The sequence below is a fragment of the Hibiscus syriacus genome, unplaced genomic scaffold (genome assembly GCF_006381635.1).
Source record: "Hibiscus syriacus cultivar Baekdansim isolate YM2019G1 unplaced genomic scaffold, ASM638163v2 tig00000003_pilon, whole genome shotgun sequence".
Taxonomy (NCBI): domain Eukaryota; kingdom Viridiplantae; phylum Streptophyta; class Magnoliopsida; order Malvales; family Malvaceae; genus Hibiscus; species Hibiscus syriacus.
In genome coordinates this window covers 857,822-879,183 of record NW_024061753.1, presented here as the reverse complement: position 1 = coordinate 879,183, position 21,362 = coordinate 857,822, and positions in this window count along the sequence as shown.

Genomic DNA, 21,362 nt, shown 5'->3' with positions numbered 1-21,362 from the left:
GTACATGGGTGTTCTAGGGAACCTTGTGGTGCAGCCTTGTGCATAGGATGAAGGCTGGTCATGTGCATCATCTTGGGCATGCATGGTCTTCCTCCAAGCTTTCTTGAGTGTGTAGCTAGCTAGCAAGCAAGGGGCTGGTTGTGAATGAGCTTCCTAGCTGAGACCTTATAAGCTTCATAACAACACATTCAGCTACGTTCAACTACTATTGATATCACTTTTAGCAACTCAACTTCAAATAGTCCAACTAGCTGAAATTAGCAAGCCTTGAGCTCCTCCAGTTGAGTTGAGTTTTCCTTAGTGTTCCACTAGCTCCCATAACGTTCATGAGCTAGTTTGATCTCTTATTGATGTAAGGTAATTCTACCTTCTCGTTTGATTGTGGATCTAGGAAGGAAGCAAAACAACCTGCACAAGTGAATGGCTCAAAACAGAATAGATAAGGGTGGTAAACGTATGGTTTAATAGGTAGGCTATTTAATAAATGAGAGATGGAAGCGGAAGATGATTGAAATGGTCATGGTTATGGTGATGAAACAAAAAAGATGGTTGTGACGATAGTATCTTGAAGAATGCTCAAAGAAGAACCAATGCTATAGAGAGCAAAGACCCAATCTTTATATTGTTTCTTCAAGGGGTGGTGTTAAGTACTTTGACTCACTAGTTATATGAACTAGGAACCAGAAGTATCAAGATGAAAGAAGAGGGTTGACGCTACAAGTATAAAATACTTGATAAGTCGATAAAAAGTCACCAGGACTTAAGAAAGAGAATAATCTCACTTCAATTAAAATAAAAGGTCTGGTTACAAATGATGATTGCTTTCCTATTTATAGGAAATGGGGAGACATGGCTGAATGGTTACAAAAGGATTCGTTGTGTCTCTGTAAAATGACATAATTTTAATGCTAAATGACATAATGTTTCGACCCTTGATGGAGTGAAATAACCCTTGGCCAAATAGCTCTTGTGTCCCCTCAAGTTGGCGCCAAATTGGAGAGAAAGGAGTGCTTGGCCGAATGGTGAGAGGACTCTTCATCTTGGCGCCTAAATGAAGTCACACACCTAGCACATGGTGGGCTAGTCACAAGACGTGCACATGGCTCCTCTAGGATGCTTGTGGTGCATCCTTGCGCATGGAATGATGGCTGGTCATGTGCTCTCTCTTGGGCGTGCTTGTGTCTCCTCCAAGCTAGCTTGAGTTGTGGAGCTAGATAGCAATCATGGGCTGTTTGTGAACAAGATTCCTAGATAAGTCCTTATAAGCTCCATAACAGCATATTCAGCTACATTCAGCTACCTTTGACATCACTTTTGGCAACTCAGCTCTAAATAGTCCAACTAGCTAAGTTTAGCTAGCCTTAAGCTCCTCCAGCTGAATCGAGCTTCCCTTAGTGTTCCATGAGCTGCCTTGTACTTTGTAAGCTATTTGTGAGCTGCATATGACGTCCAAATCATTCACCAAGCTACCTCAACATTCATTATTCTCCAATGTACCTACATGTGCAAGGAAACAAGGTAATTCCATGGTATTGAGCTAATATGAGCTAATTACCTTGCTGCCATGTTTGATTATGGTAATGTGAGCTAAGTTTGAATGTCATGAGCTAATTATGTCATCTCCTAATATGTGTAAGGCAAGGTATAAAGCCTAAGAGCTAATATGAATGCAAATGAACTAATGAAATGCATTATAAGTATGCTGCCTTGATGTATAAATAATAATCATGCTTAATATGATTATAAAGCTACCTAACATGCTTAACATAATAAAATAACAATGTGCAAGATGTATTCATACTAAGTTATTCTTTATCTATTAAAACATTATATAACTTAACATAGGAGGGTGTTAAGTTATCAAATGAATCAAAAGCTTCTAAACACTTAGTTAAGAGAACTTCCTTGAATTGTTTGGCTCTTGACCTAGTAATGGGACCATGTGGCATGACTTCCGGATCTGGTTTAGGTGTGATTATATCATCCCCCCCTTCTTTTAAGAGATTTGTCCCCAAATCGTGTCCATCCTCAAAGAGAGATAAGTCGGTGATGTTGAATGAAGCGCTAACGCCACCAAACTCACTGGGCAATTCAAGTTTATAGGCATTGTCGTTGATATTTTCTACAATCTGAAATGGACCGTCTCCTCGGGGTAGTAGTTTAGACTTCCTTTGGTTTGGGAATCTTTCCTTCCTAAAGTGTACTAAAACCCAATCTCCCACGTCAAAAGTCACCTTCTTCCTTCCTTTGTTTGCTTGTTGTTCATATTGTCTCGTTCTTCTCTCAATATTGTCCTTAACTTGTTGATGGAGTCTTTTAACAAATTATGCTTTGTCCTTTCCATCTTTGTTCACTAATTGATCATAAGGTAAAGGAAGTAAGTCCAAAGGAGTTAAAGGATTGAAACCATACACTACCTCAAATGGAGAGAATTTGGTTACCGAATGAATGGTTCGATTGTATGCAAACTCCACGTGTGGTAGACATCCTTCCCACGTCTTGATGTTTTTCTTGATGATGGATCGTAGTTGTGTTGATAAAACTCTATTAACTACTTCAGTTTGACCATCCGTTTGAGGATGACATGTAGTAGAGAATAGTAGTTTTGTGTCAATTTTACTCCACAAAGTCTTCCAAAAGTGACTTAAGAACTTAACGTCTCTATCTGACACAATGGTTCGAGGAAGTCCATGTAATCTTACCACTTCTCGAAAAAATAGGTTAGCAACATGAATAGCATCATCAGTCTTGTGGCATGGAATAAAGTGAGCCATCTTGGAGAATCGATCAACCACCACAAATATTGAATCCTTTCCACTCTTTGTTTTTGGTATGCCCAAAACAAAGTCCATTGAGATATCTATCCATGGCATGGTCGGTATTGGCAAAGGAATATATAATCCATGAGGCATGACTCTTGATTTTGCCCTTTTACATACTAAACACCTTTCACATTCCTTTTCAACATACCTTTTCATATTTGGCCAAAAGAGATGTTCCTTCAAAATGCTAAGAGTCTTTTCAACTCCGAAGTGTCCCATGAGTCCTCCTTCATGCGCTTCTTTGGTTAGTACTTCTCTTATGGAACCTTGTGGAATACATAGTCGTCCTTCTTTGAAAATATATCCATCATGCGGATAATATTTATCATGAGCACCTGTTTCACATAACTTATACCTTTCTCCAAAGTCCAAATCAGTAGCATAATGTTCTTTAATGAATGAAAAACCAAGAAGTTTGGAATCCAAAGTGTTAATTAAGACATACCTGCGTGAAAGAGCATCTGCCACGACATTATCCTTTCCTCTCTTATAGTGGATGTCATAGGTAAAAAACTCGAGAAATTCGACCCATTTGGCATGTCTCTTGTTGAGTTTGTGTTGTCCTTTGATATGCTTTAATGCTTCATGGTCAGTGTATATCACGAATTCTTTTGGCAATAAGTAGTGCTGCCAAGTCTCCAATGCTTGAATGAGTGCATACATTTCTTTATCATATGTTGGATAGTTCAAAGTTGCACCATTTAGTTTTTCACTAAAGTAGGCAATGGGCTTTCCTTCTTGACTTAAAACAGCACCAATTCCAATTCCGGAGGCATCACATTCAACTTCAAATGTTTTCTCAAAGTTTGGCAAGACTAGTAGTGGAGCCTTTGTCAAACATCCCTTGAGTTCGTTGAATGCTTCTTCTTGTTCTTTTCCCCAAGAGAAGTTTGAATTCTTCTTAATAATCCCTGTTAAGGGGGCGACAATAGAACTGAAATTTGGTATGAACCTTCTATAAAAACTGGCTAATCCATGGAAACTCCAGACTTGGCTTACATTGATATGCTTTGGCCACTCTTGTATTGCCTTAATCTTTTCTGGATCCACTGATAATCCTTGTGAACTTACAATGAAACCTAAGAAAGTAACTTGATTAGTACAAAAATCACACTTCTTGAGATTATCATATAGGTGCTCTTCTCTCAAAGTGCTAAGAATGGAACGTAAATGTTCAACATGATCTTCTAGTGACTTATTGTATATCAAGATATCATCAAAGTAAACAACACAAGACTTACCAATGTAGGGCCGAAGAACATGATTCATGAGTCGCATAAAGGTACTAGGAGCATTAGTCAAACCAAAAGGAATGACTAACCATTCATACAAACCTTGTTTGGTCTTGAATGCAATTTTCCACTCGTCACCTTCCTTCATTCTTATTTGATGATAGCCACTTTTTAAATCAATTTTGGAGAAGATGTTGGCTCCACTAAGTTCATCGAGCATATCATCCAATCGAGGTATAGGGTTCCTATATTTGATAGTGATTTGATTCACTGCCATACAATCCACACACATTCTCCAAGTTCCATCTTTCTTTGGTACCAACAAAACAGGTACAACACAATGACTTAAACTTTCTCGAATGTAACCTTTGTCGAGGAGTTCTTTGACTTGTCTTTGTAATTCATTTGTTTCCTCAGGATTGCTCCTATATGCTGGTCTATTGGTAATGGTGGCTCCAAGAATGAAATCAATTTGATGTTCAATTCCTCTAATTGGTGGCAATCCATCGGGAATTTCTTCGGGAAACATATCCTCAAATTCCTGCAAAAGATTAGAAATAGAAGAAGGAAAGCCTTCAAGAGGGTTAGTAAGAAGAAAATTTTCCTTATCCATAAGTATAAGTAAAGCCTTCTTAGTTGATAAATATTTCCGGATATCTCCTCTGCTGGCATAAATATTCATCTTTGGAGTATGAATTTCTTTGGCCTTCTTTTCTTTCTCCCAGTCTTCTATGCGTGATTTGAGGGTCACTTGGCATTCATGAACTTGGCTTGGTAACAAGGGTGCCAATATAATTTTCTTTCCTTGATGCTGGAAAGAGTATTTATTAGAGAATCCGTCATGGGTAGCTTTCTTATCATACTGCCAAGGACGTCATAGTATAAGGTGGCTTGCACTCATGGGCACCACATCACAAAGGACTTCATCATTGTATCTTCTAATTGAAAAAGGTACAACAACTTGTTTGGTTACCTTGGCTTCACCCACATCGTTGAGCCACTGAAGTTTGTAAGGATGAGGATGCTTTGAAGTCTTAAGACCCAACTTTTCAACCATATGAATACTTGCTACGTTTGTGAAACTTCCTCCATCAATGATAACCACACAAACTTTATCTACCACTTGACATTTGGTATGGAAGATGTTCTCTCTTTGTTCATCCTCTTGACTTTGAATGCTCAAAGTCCTTTTGACTACAAGAATGTTGGATGGAAGAGACATGTTAACAAATAAGGAAAAATTTGAAATGTGTATAGGACCTTACCAGAGTATACTCTCACAAAACCTCACGAGTCACTCCAAGAAAATTTGATGTCACTCAATCCGCTCGTGTTTGCACTCTAGGACTTTAATGGCTTTTACTTGTCCTCTTCTGATCTCACACACGCTCCAGCCTTTTTCCTCTAGATTCTCATGTCTCAAGTTCTAGAAAACTTTTGCTCAAGACTATATCGAGTAAATTTTACTTGTTTGGCGTCGGCTGCAAATGGGTTAGTAGGAATGGAAAGCAAAATATAATTGAAAGGGTGGCTTAGAAAAAATAGAAAGAAGAGAATAAAGGGGTTACTTACACAAGTCACTTTACAACCTTCTATTACCACAATCAAATTTATAGGCTTACTTGAATGGCTTGGTGATGAGAATTGTTGATGAGTGCTTCCAACTTTTCTTTCTTTTTTTCTTCTTTTGAGTGTTTTCAATTTCTTATTTTTGAGTGCTTCTTTTCTGATTTTTCTTGCTTTCTTTGACTTTGCACTTCTTCTTTTTGTATTTTTGTTTTGTTGCACGTTGCTTCTTCCACCAAATCTCTTATTACCGCTTGATGTAAGGTAATTCTACCTTCTCGTTTGATTGTGGATACAGGAAGGAAGCAAAACAACCTGCACAAGTGAATGGCTCAAAATAGAATGGGTAAGGGTGGTAAACGTATGGTTTAATAGGTAGGCTATTTAATAAATGAGAGATGGAAGCGGAAGATGATTGAAATGGTTATGGTTATGGCGATGAAACAAAAAGGATGGTTGTGAGGATAGTATCTTGAAGAATCCTCAAAGAAGAACCAATGCAATAGAGAGCAAAGACCCAATCTTTATATTGTTTCTTCAAGGGGTGGTGTTAAGTATTTTGACGCACTAGTTATATGAACTAGGAACCAGAAGTATCAAGATGAAAGAAGAGGGTTGATGCCACAAGTATAAAATACTTGATAAGTCGATAAAAAGTCACCGGGACTTAAGAAAGAGAATAATCTCACTTCAATTAAAATAAAAGGTCTGGTTACAAATGATGATTACTTTCCTATTTATAGGAAATGGGGAAACATGGTCGAATGGTTACAAAAGGATTCGGCCAGCCCTTGTGTCCCTATAAAATGACATAATTTTGATGCTAAATGACATAATGTTTCGGCCCTAGATGGAGGGAAATAACCCTTGGTCGAATAGCTCTTGTGTCCCCTCAAGTTGGCGCCAAATTGGAGAGAAAGGAGTGCTTGGCCGAATGGTGAGAGGACTCTTTATCTTGGTGCCTAAATGAAGTCACACGCCCAGCACATGGTGGACTGGTCACAAGGCGTGCACATGGCTCTCTAGAATGATTGTGGTGCATCCTTGCGCATGGAATGATGGCTGGTCATGTGCTCTCTCTTGGGCGTGCATGTGTCTCCTCCAAGCTAGCTTGAGTTGTAGAGCTAGCTAGAAATCATGGGCTGTTTGTGAACAAGCTTACTAGCTAAGTTGATGTGATCATGTTTTGCACCAACTTTCTTCATGACACACTCACATCATTGAAGATTCATCATGCTCAATATAAGGGAGTTATACCTTACTTTATATTATATTTACTCATTTATGCACTATATATTATTATGAGCATACATTTGCATCTTAAACTATGCTTGAATAATCATATGTTATCATTCACTTGCAACTATATGATTTTCATGCATAACATATGTTTTCACATCTTTACTTAGCTTTATATTATGTTTACATATGTTTTAGATTAATTTATTATGTTTTCATTTCATTTAGATATCATGGCAGCATGTATTCATTCATTCATTAACTCATATCATGTTATTCTAGCTCATGTTATGTTTACATTAGCTCACTAGCTTTAAATCCATGATTCTTTAGCTCATTTGCATGCATGCATCTATTTTCTAGCTCATATATGTTTTCTTAAAGCTCATAAACGTCATATGCCTTTTATCTAGCTTATATACATGTTATCTTAGCTTCTAGATGATCATTCATAGCTTATATCATTCAAACACCTCACGACAGCATGCATTTTACCTTAAATGAGCTCACACATTGCTTACTTGGTTTGTTTGTTAATTTCTATAGGTGAAACACAAAGCAAGGCATATTATGGTAGCTTGGTTAGCTAAAAGGATAAGCATAGCAGCTCACACTAGCTCTTGAACATTATGGCAGCTCATTTCATCACTTAAGGAGCTTCAACTTAGCTGGAGGAGCTAGCATGTAGCTGAACCTAGTTGGAGGAGAGCTTTGGACCAAATTGTTGAAAAGTGGACTAAAGGTAGCTGGAAGTAGCTGGGAGAGTAGCTGAGGAGCTGAGAAGACCAAAGCTAACTAGCTTGAGTTCATCAAGCTATAACTCACCTAGTTAGCTACCAAGACACTCACCTAGCTTACCTTGAAGCTAGTTCATCTCTAGGCTGCCCATGGACTTCAAGACATCATCCTATGGTTGCAACCTCACCAAAGCCTTGCAAGAAGACCCATGTGCGTTCAAGTAGGCTGCCATGTGCATCATTCAAGCATGTGCACTCCATGTGACATCAAATTGGCGCCAAAACACCAAGGGATGCTTCCTATTCGGCCAAATACTCCTTCCTCTCCATTTTGGCGCCCAAATAACTTCCAAATGCATTCAAATCATCCTTAGGGCCGAACCAACACATAACCATTCGGCCAAGAGCATGTATCTTCATTAAAATCATGTATTTTCATCAAAAATCATGTATTTTCAAAGGGGTTTCAACCTTGGCCGAACCATCATGTGTCTATTCGGCCTAAACCCTTTGAAAAACTATAAATAGGCTAGTGTATTTCATTTGTAAGGATCTCATCTCTTATATAAAATATACTCTTGTGAGTTATTTCTCTTCAAAGTTCTTTGTGAACTTTATCGATTAAACAAGTGTAGTTCCTATACTTGTGGCGTCATTCCTTCCATTTTGATTCCTAAATTCCTAGATTGTTATCTAGTGGGTTGAAGACACTATCACCACCCCTCAAGCAAGTTTGTGAAGACCGGGATTGTGCTCCTTAGCACTATTTCATCTTTGGCGTGTTTGAGATACAACATCACCACCATTGCCATTTCATCATCAACATCATCCATCGCTTCCATCAATTCCGCAGCCATCTCTATCTTTTTATTTATTTCATTTCATTCTTATTATTTATTTTCATTACTTATATTATTACCCTTTATTAAGTCCATTATTAAACATATTTTCTTATCTTATTTTGCAGCCCAAACTTATAAATTCGAGGACATCAGTACTTGTCAATCCTAGATCGGGACACAATAAGGCTATCTACTCTTCTCACCAAAGTGTGTAGTATCGCCTTACATCAAGCGGTAATCAGAGCATAGTTGGATTGACAACAAAAGTGTCATTTGGCGTGCAAAGCAAAAAGAAGTTCAAAAGAAAAAAAGACTCCTTCAACAAATTAGAGTGAAAAAAGAAGAGAAAAATCAGAAAAGAAGAAAAGAAAAGAAAAGAAAAAGTGAAGTTCAAAAAGAGAAAACAAGCCAAGGAAAGTGCTCTACCATTACAAGAACATCAAAGAGGTCATCTACACTAAAGAGAAGATAACCTTATTGTTTCTTGAGAAAGGTTGCAGTAAGTGTTGTTTCTTGAATTGTAAGTCACCTCTTCCTTTTTTTATACTTTCATTTTCCTTGTCTTCAACCATTTCATTCTTTTAATCCTTTCTTCTACCTATCCATATCCTCTATTTCTTCTACCCTAACCTATTTGCAGCTGACACACACAAGGAAAGAATTAAATTTGTTTTAATCTTGAGTAAGTTCCTCAAAGGACTTAACAAGAGAAATTGAGTGGAAAAAGGCTAACTGAGAGAGTGAGATCAGAAGGGGAATTGTTAAAAGCCAAATTATATTCCCGAGAGTAAACACGAGTGTTGAGTGGAGTGATCTCTTAATTTTCTTTGGAGTGAAGATTGTGAGGCTTTGAGAGTGTGCTGGTAAGGTTTTTAATTTTTTTTCTTTCTTTCTACTAACAATGTCTTATGATCTTTCATCTTTCCAAACAATGGAGAACGAACAGCAAAGAACAAACACATTTCACACTCGTTGCCATGTAAATGATAAAGTGTGTCTTGTAGCTATTGACGGAGGAAGTTGTACAAACATTGCAAGTACATACATGGTGAACAAATTGGGGCTTATAACGATTAAACATTCCAGCCCATATGAATTGCAATGGTTGTATGGCAATGAAGAATTGAAGGTTACTGAACAAGTATTTGTTCCATTCTCACTTGGAAGTTACAAAGAAGAGATTCTATGTGACGTGGTACATATGAATACTAGTCATTTACTCTTGGGGAGGCCATGGCAATTTGACAAGCGTGCTGTTCATGATGGTTTCACAAACCAATACTCCTTCTTTCACAATGAAAGGAAACTCATCTTGACTCCACTATCTCCTAGCCGAGTAAATGAAGATCAAAACACCTTGAAGAAGAACATTGAAGCAATGAAAGAACAACTTAAAGACAATGCAACTGAAGACTGTTTGGAGAAAAATTCAAATGAACAAAAGCATTTGAAGTTGAACAAAATGTTGGAGTTGAAAATGATGAACGGAGAGTGGATGCAGAAATCGTTGGAGTTGAAAAGAATGAATTTGGAGGAAAAGAGGAGAGTGAAGAACAATTTTTATCTAACCTTACTTCTACTCCTATTCTCTCTTTTGTTTTGCAGGATAATTCAAGAGACATATCTTTTCAAGGAGATGATTCACAAAACATGTCTCTTGATATTTCAAAGGTTATGCCATTCGAAGTTCTAAAAAAAGTATCACTTGAAGTGCCAAGAGTTGTGTTCGTTGACATTCCAAGTACATTGCCAATCCAGAAAAGAATTCAGCAACCAACTCCCATTAAACATCCACCCTGGTTTGATATTTCCTTTCATCTTGTCAATAGTTTTTCATTTACATGTTTTGATTTATTTTGCAGAAATTCGATTCATATCTATGGTATTATCTTATCACTTGGTGATGGCAAGGTCATTCGAGAATGCCTATGGATGAAACGAAAGATCAAGGATGATTACTCTAACCATGTAATTATAGATTTTTTCTTTGATGTTTCAAATTTTCCAAGCGACACAACTTGTCAAATTGGGAGGCTAGGGGACGTGACATTCAAAGATCCAAGAGATGCGAGGCAAAGGGAGACATTTTATCATCCAAAGGACGTGTCCTATGAGGATTCTAAGGAAACTTCCATTCTAAGAGTTATAACCTTTCATGATTCAATGAATACACCTATTGGAGGACCAAGGAACATGACTTTTGGGGACATGGTCGTTCAAAGGAACATATCTTGTGATTCAAAAGACATCACTTTTGGCAATCCAAAAGATATGAACAGGGAGTATACCTTTAACTTTCTCATGATTAATACTTCCCTTACTTATGAAAGTCTTCTTTCTTTTCAGGACAAGGAGGTTCAAAGCACTTATTCAAGATTCATGACCTTTCATGAGGAACCTTTCATAGATCATTTCAAAAGGAAATGTCTTGAACAATTTGGTATTGAATGGATACATTTTGAAGTCAAATCAGTAACATTTGAATGGAAAGACACTAAGGAGAAGTTACCTTATGATTTGAGGACAAATCGCCTAAAAGAAGGGGAGGATGATGTGATCATGTTTTGCACCAACTTTCTTCATGACACACTCACATCATTGAAGATTCATCATGCTCAATATATGGGAGTTATACCTTACTTTATATTATATTTACTCATTTATGCACTATATTATTATGAGCATACATTTGCATCTTAAACTATGCTTGAATAATCATATGTTATCATTCACTTGCAACTATATGATTTTCATGCATAACATATGTTTTCACATCTTTACTTAGCTTTATATTATGTTTACATATGTTTTAGATTAATTTATTATGTTTTCATTTCATTTAGATATCATGGCAGCATGTATTCATTCATTCATTAACTCATATCATGTTATTCTAGCTCATGTTATGTTTACATTAGCTCACTAGCTTTAAATCCATGATTCTTTAGCTCATTTGCATGCATGCATCTATTTTCTAGCTCATATATGTTTTCTTAAAGCTCATAAACGTCATATGCCTTTTATCTAGCTTATATACATGTTATCTTAGCTTCTAGATGATCATTCATAGCTTATATCATTCAAACACCTCACGACAGCATGCATTTTACCTTAAATGAGCTCACACATTGCTTACTTGGTTTGTTTGTTAATTTCTATAGGTGAAACACAAAGCAAGGCATATTATGGTAGCTTGGTTAGCTAAAAGGATAAGCATAGCAGCTCACACTAGCTCTTGAACATTATGGCAGCTCATTTCATCACTTAAGGAGCTTCAACTTAGCTGGAGGAGCTAGCATGTAGCTGAACCTAGTTGGAGGAGAGCTTTGGACCAAATTGTTGAAAAGTGGACTAAAGGTAGCTGGAAGTAGCTGGGAGAGTAGCTGAGGAGCTGAGAAGACCAAAGCTAACTAGCTTGAGTTCATCAAGCTATAACTCACCTAGTTAGCTACCAAGACACTCACCTAGCTTACCTTGAAGCTAGTTCATCTCTAGGCTGCCCATGGACTTCAAGACATCATCATATGGTTGCAACCTCACCAAAGCCTTGCAAGAAGACCCATGTGCGTTCAAGTAGGCTGCCATGTGCATCATTCAAGCATGTGCACTCCATGTGACATCAAATTGGCGCCAAAACACCAAGGGATGCTTCCTATTCGGCCAAATACTCCTTCCTCTCCATTTTGGCGCCCAAATAACTTCCAAATGCATTCAAATCATCCTTAGGGCCGAACCAACACATAACCATTCGGCCAAGAGCATGTATCTTCATTAAAATCATGTATTTTCATCAAAAATCATGTATTTTCAAAGGGGTTTCAACCTTGGCCGAACCATCATGTGTCTATTCGGCCTAAACCCTTTGAAAAACTATAAATAGGCTAGTGTATTTCATTTGTAAGGATCTCATCTCTTATATAAAATATACTCTTGTGAGTTATTTCTCTTCAAAGTTCTTTGTGAACTTTATCGATTAAACAAGTGTAGTTCCTATACTTGTGGCGTCATTCCTTCCATTTTGATTCCTAAATTCCTAGATTGTTATCTAGAGGGTTGAAGACACTATCACCACCCCTCAAGCAAGTTTGTGAAGACCGGGATTGTGCTCCTTAGCACTATTTCATCTTTGGCGTGTTTGAGATACAACATCACCACCATTTCCATTTCATCATCAACATCATCCATCGCTTCCATCAATTCCGCAGCCATCTCTATCTTTTTATTTATTTCATTTCATTCTTATTATTTATTTTCATTACTTATATTATTACCCTTTATTAAGTCCATTATTAAACATATTTTCTTATCTTATTTTGCAGCCCAAACTTATAAATTCGAGGACATCAGTACTTGTCAATCCTAGATCGGGACACAATAAGGCTATCTACTCTTCTCACCAAAGTGTGTAGTATCGCCTTACATCATAAGTCCTTATAAGCTCTATAACAGCATATTCAACTACATTCAGCTACCTTTGACATCACTTTTGGCAACTCAGCTCCAAATAGTCCAACTAGCTAAGTTTAGCTAGCCTTAAACTCCTCCAGCTGAATCGAGCTTCCCTTAGTGTTCCATGAGCTGCCTTGTACTTTGTAAGCTGTTTGTGAGCTGCATATGACGTCCAAATCATTCACCAAGCTACCTCAACGTTCATTATTCTCCAATGTACCTACATGTGCAAGGAAACATGGTAATTCCATGGTATTGAGCTAATATGAGCTAATTACCTTGCTGCCATGTTTGATTATGGTAATGTGAGCTAAGTTTGAATGTCATGAGCTAATTATATCATCTCCTAATATGTGTAAGGTAAGGTATAAAGCCTAAAAGCTAATATGAATGCAAATGAACTAATGAAATGCATTATAAGTATGCTGCCTTGATGTATAAATAATAATCATGCTTAATATGATTATAAAGCTATCCTAACATGTTTAACATAATAAAATAACAATGTGCAAGATGTATTCATACTAAGTTATTCTTTTTCTTTTAAAACATTATATAACTTAACATAGGAGGGTGTTAAGTTATCAAATGAATCAAAAGCTTCTAAACACTTAGTTAAGAGAACTTCCTTGAATTGTTTGGCTCTTGACCTAGTAATGGGACCATGTGGCATGACTTTCGGATCTGGTGTAGGTGTGATTATATAACTTATGCTTGACCTTTTAGCTAACCAAGCTACCATAATATGTCTTGCTTTGCGTTTCACCTATAGGGATCAATAAACAAATAAAATAAGTAATGTGTGAGCTCATTTAAGCTAAAATGAATACTGCCGCGAGGTGTTTGAGTGATATGAGCTATGAATGCATGTCATGAGCTAAGTACATAATGATATAACATATGTAAGCTAATGTATAAAACCTAGGAGCTAAAATGAATGCACATGAGCTAACAAATGAATAATTAAGCATGCTACCATTTCATGAATGTAATGAATCATGATTAAATGAAATCATGACTATTCTAAAATACTTAACATACTTGAGATAACAATGTGCATCAATTATAAAGATGTGAATATGTTGTATGCATAAATATCATATAACATGGTAATAAATGATAAATGGAAACATGTAATGATAGTATCCTAAGAAATGATATGTAAACATAACATATATTTGAATGATATGAAAAACATGATCAACTAAGCATAGGATGGAAATACTAATATGATAATTTATACTAACATGTGGATGCATGCTTATGATAGGATAGAATGTATAAATGATATAATATAAGATAGGGTAAGGAAGAACTGATATAGTTCAACCTAGCCTCACTTGGATGGATGGTGAAATCAAGGTTTTACCTTTAATTATTTCAATCTAGGAAAGCAACAAGGATCCTGCACAAACAAGAAAGCTAAAAAAATAGTTAAATGGAAGTAATGAAATGGAAAGATAAATATGGCAGCGGAAAATATATATAAGATGGTGATCTGTTTAAAGAAAATGATGAAGTATGGTAATGGAAGTAGAATGAAGGTGATGGAGATGAATATGAAAAGTAGTATCTCAAAGAAGACTCAAAGAAGAACCAATGTTAAAGAACAAAGACCCAGACTTTATATTGCTTCTTTAAGGGATGGTAAACAAGGACTTTGACCCACTATCTATAAAGAGATAGGAACCAAAAGTATCATGGTGAAATAGATAAGGGTGACGCAACAAGCATAAGCTTGATAAGACGATAAAGTTCACTTAAGAACTAAAGAGAGAAACTCTCATAAATATTTGATTAAACAAAGTGAATTCCCTTTTACAAATAAAATGGAAAGCTATTTATAGGCCAAAGAGATGTCTAGGATGCACATACAAGATTTAATGATTGACATTCATGGATGAATGTTCATCCTTAAGTAGATACAATGTACGTCTCCTATGCAAGTTCATGGACTAATAAAATAAATGAATGTTCATCCATTTAAGTGAATACATCTTCATAGCCGAATTCATCCTCTCTTGATGTGAACATGTTGGTTCATTTCCTTGCATGAATTTGGAGGAATGTTTCATTGTATGTTCGGCCTCCTTTGGAATGCATGCACCAAGTGTTAACGTGACTCATAGGCTCCCTTCATGCACTTGGATTTGGTGAATGAGTTTGAAAATAATGCATCCATCTCCCTTGAATGTGAACAAGTCCTTTAGCCTCCTTGTATGATTTTACACGCCATAAATGGATTCATGAAGGTGGAAATACATCAGGTGTGAACATGGCTCTTCATTTGGTCTTAAATCCCGTACTTATTTCCAGCCTGCAATGTCTTAATTAATCTGGGCATATCTTGATCTCCCAATATCGGATTGATACAATTCAAAGTGCATTAGAAAGATAAGAGATATGGGATTAAATGTTAAGAGACTTCATCACCCAAAGATGCTTGGAACATGTTAAAAAATGTAGATCAATCTAACTGACGTGAACTGTCCAACCAACTCTTCAATTGCCTTTAGTCATCTTAGCATCCAATGAACCTAGAAAAAGTGTGTAAACAAATAATTAGATAGGAATTGAGCTATGATAATTATGAATGCATTGTTCCACCTATGTTAATAATGCAAATGAGCTAACTATGAAAGCATATGCATTGAATGAGTTATATAAAGATGTGAATTAATAAGTCATGCATGAATATCATATATTATACATATAAATGACAACATATAATATTCAAGCAAAAATTAAGAATAAGATAAACATATTCACGTGACATGTAATGCATAAATTAGTAAATAAATAATAAAATAAGGTAAGACTCCCTTTGGAATAACCTGCCAATCAAATGAAAGAATAGGAAAAAAAGATTGATTAGTATAAAGTAAAACTTCTTTCTCCTCACATTCATTTCTCTCATGATCATGTTTGTTTTTGAATTCTCTCTTCAATCTCACTCTCATGTTTTACAACACACTCACTTCACTCTCAATGCTCTTACTCTCATTTTCAATTACTCCAATGGATTTCTCACGCAAAATCACACTCTCATTTTCAACTCCAAATGTCTTGGTTTTCTCACGATGTTCTTCTTTGATTTGTGCATGTTCAACTCTCTCCACTCTTATTTGTTTTTCATGCTCTTTCAACTTTCTTCATGGCTTTAGTTTTCTCCCATTCCTCTATACGTGACTTAAGGGTCTCTTGGCATTCATGGACTGTATTTGGGCACATTGGAACCAACGTGATCTTTCTCTCTTGGTGTTTGAATGAATACTTATTGGAGAACCCACCATACAATGCTCGTATATCAAACTGCCACGGACGTCTGAGGAGAAGATGGCTTGAATTCATGGAAACAACATCACATAAGACCTCAGCTTTATATCTCCCAATTGAAAATGACACAAGTACTTGCTCTATGTGATGTGATCCAATTCAGCATCATATTTACCATGGCTATTCCAACCTCTCCAGGGAAGAAACTTTCTATCTTTATACCTATAGATACTTATTTCATATGTTATAAGATAGTTATTTTCATATATATATATATAATACCTATATTTATTATGATAATAAGTTATCCATTTATATATGAGATACAAGTTATTATCATATACTATAGTCACATTTTTATAATATAAAAGTTTATATACTTAGTTTATTTTCTTATGTTACGCATGTAGGCACATTCGGCCAACACTTGGGAGCTGCATTGGAGCTAAATGGAGCATGTAACAGCAAGTAAACTTACATGGGATCGATTAAGAGAACACAAGGAACAATTGGTGAAAAGTTATCCAGAGGCCGTGAGCTCATAGCTAGATTGAGCTGAAGATTTGAGCTACAAGATGACCTTATTTCAGCTGGGGAGTTGTACCATCATCATCACCACTTAGGACACTTCAAATATGTCCTAAGTCAAAATTTGTGAAATCGTACCTTTTCGCGAATAGTTGCCACCTCAAGAGGTACCTTTTCACAAGGAGCTGCCCAAACGTTCACCATGTTACAAGTCATCTAAGGCCAGTTCACCACCAGCTCATTCACACCCAAAGTAGCTCAAACATGAAGGGTTACTTTTCCAAACATTGTGACCTTTCATGAATGATGCTTCCCATGAAGATGACTTTTCAACAAGGAACACGTGGATGAAGAGATCACACCAATTGGAAGCTTAAATCACCAATAGATATAAGCTAAAGGATCCATACCTATTCGGCCACATCACATGCCATGCACATGAGAGCCTTTGGCACCAAACATGAAGAGACACACCACCATTCCGCCAAGGGAAGAAAATGGCGCCAAGATGAACAAGCATGCTCATTCGGCCAAGGGAGATGTCTTCCCATCCTTAGCCAAATCATCAAGCCCCTTTATGAAGGGTTAGCCGAACCATCACAAGCCCAAATGACTTAATCTTTCATTTTAAAACATTATGTATCTTCATAAAGTTATGTATCTAGCCGAAACAACTTGTAACCATTCGGCCAAGCCCTCTCATTTCCTATAAATAGAGTGGCTTGCCTTCATTTGTACCCATCTCATCTCTTATATAAAACATACTCTTGTGAGTTATTTCTCTTCAAAGTTCTTTGTGAACTTTATCGATTAAACAAGTATAGTTCCTATACTTGTGGCATAAATCCTTCCATCTTGATTCCTAAATTCCTAGATTGATATCTAGTGGGTTGAAGACACAATCACCACCCCTCAAGCGAGTTTGTGAAGACCGGGATTGTGCTTCATAGCATAGTTTCCTCTTTGGCGAGTTTGAGATACAACATCACCACCATCTTCATTCATCATCAACATCATCAATATCCTTCATCAAGACCATCATCAATCCCATAATTCCGCAGCCATCTCTATTCTTATTCTTTCATTCCATTACTTATATAATTATTCATTTCTTAAACCCATTATTATTCATATTTCTTTCTTATTATTTTGCAGCCCAAGCTTATTAATTCAAGGACATCAGTACTTGTCAATCCTAGATCGGGACACAATAAAGCTATCTACTCTTTTCATCAAAGCGTGTAGATTCGCCTTACATCAAGCGGTAATCAGAGCATAGTTGGATTGACAATAAAAGTGTCATTGGCGTGCAAAGCAAAAGAAAAATAGTAAAAAAAAAGACTCTTCATCAGAATTGGAGTGCAAAAAGAAAGAAAAGATAAAAAGAAGAGAAAAAAATCAGAAAAGAAGAAAAGAAGAAAAGAAAAGAAAAAGAGAAGTTCAAAAAGAGAAAGCAAGCCAAGGAAAGTGCTCTGCCATTACAAATACATCAAAGAGGCCTATCTACACTAAGAGAAGATAACCTTATTGTTTTCTAGAGAAAGGTTGCATAAGTGTTGTTTCTTGAATTATAAGTCACCTCTTCCTTTTCTATCCTTTCATTTTCCTTGTCTTCAACCATTTCATTTTTTTTATATACCTTTGAATCCTTTCTTCTACCTTTTCATTTCTTCTATTCTTTCTACCCTAACCATATTTGCAGCCGACGCACATAAGGAAGGAATTAACTTGTTCTAATCTTGAGTAAGTTCTTCAAAGGACTTAGCAAGAGAAATTGAGTGGAAAAAGGCTATTGAGAGAGTGGGATCAGAAGGGGAATTGTTAAAAGCCAAATATATATATTCCCGAGAGTAAACACGAGTGTTGAGTGGAGTGATCTTATCTTTTCTTTGGAGTGAAATTGTGAGACTTTGTGAGTGTGCTGGTAAGGTTTATTTTTGTTTTATTTACTAACCATGTCTCAAAGTCCTAAAGGAAATACAGGTCAACCCAATTTGCAAATGCAAGCACTAATTGGAGAAATGATAAGAATGTTTCGAACAGAATTTGATGCTCTCCATGAGAAACTAGACCAAAGACAAGATCAACCAGAAACCAGAAACAATGATACTCCTCGGAGGCAACAACCTCTTCCCGAAGATGATGTTCCAAATCCTTATGATGAAGAAGAACCAGCATTGATACAAGGACCTAGGCGTGCCAATGTTGATGATAATATGAGCAACATCAAAATCAAAATTCCTCAATTTCAAGGGAAGACTGATCTAGAAGCCTATCTTGAATGGGAAAGAAAGGTGGAACATGTGTTTAATTTCCATAACTATTCCGAACTCAAGAAAGTAAGATTGGCAGCTATGGAGTTTGTTGATTATGCTTTGATATGGTGGGATCAACTTACTATTACCCGGAGGAGGAATGGAGAGAGACCAATTTCAACATGGCTCGAAATGAAAGGTATCATGCGTAAACGTTTCATTCCTACTCATTATCACCGAGACATGTTTCAGAAATTGCATAATTTGAAGCAAGGCCAACGGAGTATGGAGGATTATTATAAAGAAATGGAAGTGGCAATGATCCGAGTCAATATTGAGGAGGATCGTGAAGCAACCATGGCTATATTTCTAGTTGGACTCAATCCTGAGATTACCAACACACTAGAGTTGTATCATTATATCGAACTTGATGAAATGGTGCAAATGGCTATGAAAATAGAAAGGCAACTACGGAGAAGACCTATCTCTCGTACTTCAGTGCCTACATCTTCAAGATGGAGTCCAAACAACAATTTGAGGAAGTCTACCCCTATTCCTACCAAAGAGAAGGCTGAATCATCAAATGCTTCCCAAATTGGTAAGGAGAATCGAGGAAAAGAGATCCCTGAACGATCAAGAGACATCCGTTGCTTTAAATGTCTTGGGAGGGGACATATATCCACATAATGTCCCAACAGAAACACCATGTTACTACTTGGAAATGGTGAGATCGAATCTGACCATGAAGAAGAAGAAGCGCCACCACCACCAACAGAAGTTGAGGAAGAAACAGAAATTAGTGCTCCGGTGGAAGGTGAAGCCTTAGTGGTTAAAAGAAGTCTGAATGCCCAAGTAGTAGAAGATGACGCACAACGGGAAAACATCTTTCATACTCGATGCCATGTGAATGAAAAGATGTGTTTCATGATTATAGACAGTGGGAGTTGTACTAATGTTGCCAGTACCATCATGGTGGAGAAATTGGGATTGCAAACGTTGAAACATCCAAATCCCTACAAACTACAATGGCTCAATGAACGAGGTGAACTTAATGTCAACAAACAGGTGATGGTTCCTTTTTCAATTGGTAAGTACAAGGACGAGGTTATGTGCGATGTTGTTCCTATGCATGTTAGCCATTTACTCCTTGGAAAACCATGGCAATATGATAGGAGGACCATTAATGATTGTTTTACCAATCAGTATTCATTCAACCATGGAGGAAATAAGATCATCCTAACACCCTTGACTCCTAAACAAGTCCAAGTTGAGCAAATCAAGATGAAACAAAGTGTTGAGGCCATGAGGAAAGGAAAATCAAAATTAATCCAGGAAGAAAACATTCCAAAAACAAGTGCTTATACATCTAAGTGCTTGTTACAAAGATGTTTACTGACAAGGCGCAAGGTTAATAAAGATTTTTCTAACTTTGACAATGCAGGAATTTCCTTTGATTTGCAGGATGATCCAAGTGACATAATCCATCAATTTGGGAAATTAAAGGACGTGACCTTTCAAGAGCCAAGAGGTGCGACTATTGAATAGCAAAGAATGGTAACTTTTCATCCAAAGGACGTGATCCATCAAGAATCAAGAGTCATGCCTATTGAAACCCAAAGGGAAATGATTTTTAATCCAAAGGGCGTGACTTATGAGGACATCACCATTCCAAGAGTCACCACTTTTCATGAATCAATGCATTTATCTATGAAAAGGAACATGATTTTTGGAATACAAAAGGGCACTAACGTTCAAAGCCAAATGTCTTCAACAGACATGAAATTTGAACCTACATTTTTCAGGAAGTATTTCTTAACATTAAATTTGTTTGATCACATTCATACTAATGAAAGTTTTCTTTATTTTCAGGTTAAGAACTTCCAAAGCAGTCTTTCAATGGATATGAACCTTTTTGTAAAGATTGAATGGAAGGACACTAGGAAAAGACGATCATTCGATTTGAGGACAAATCGATTAAAAGAAGGGGAGGATGATGTGATCCAATTCAGCATCATATTTACCATGGCTATTCCAACCTCTCCAGGGAATAAACTTTCTATCTTTATACCTATAGATACTTATTTCATATGTTATAAGATAGTTATTTTCATATATATATATAATACCTATAGTTATTATGATAATAAGTTATCCATTTATATATGAGATACAAGTTATTATCATATACTATAGTCACATTTTTATAATATATAAGTTTATATACTTAGTTTATTTTCTTATGTTACACATGTAGGCACATTCGGCTAACACTTGGGAGCTGTATTGGAGCTAAATGGAGCATGTAACAGCAAGGAAACTTACATGGGATCGATTAAGAGAACACAAGGAACAATTGGTGAAAAGTTATCCGGAGGCCGTGAGCTCATAGCTAGATTGAGCTGAAGATTTGAGCTAC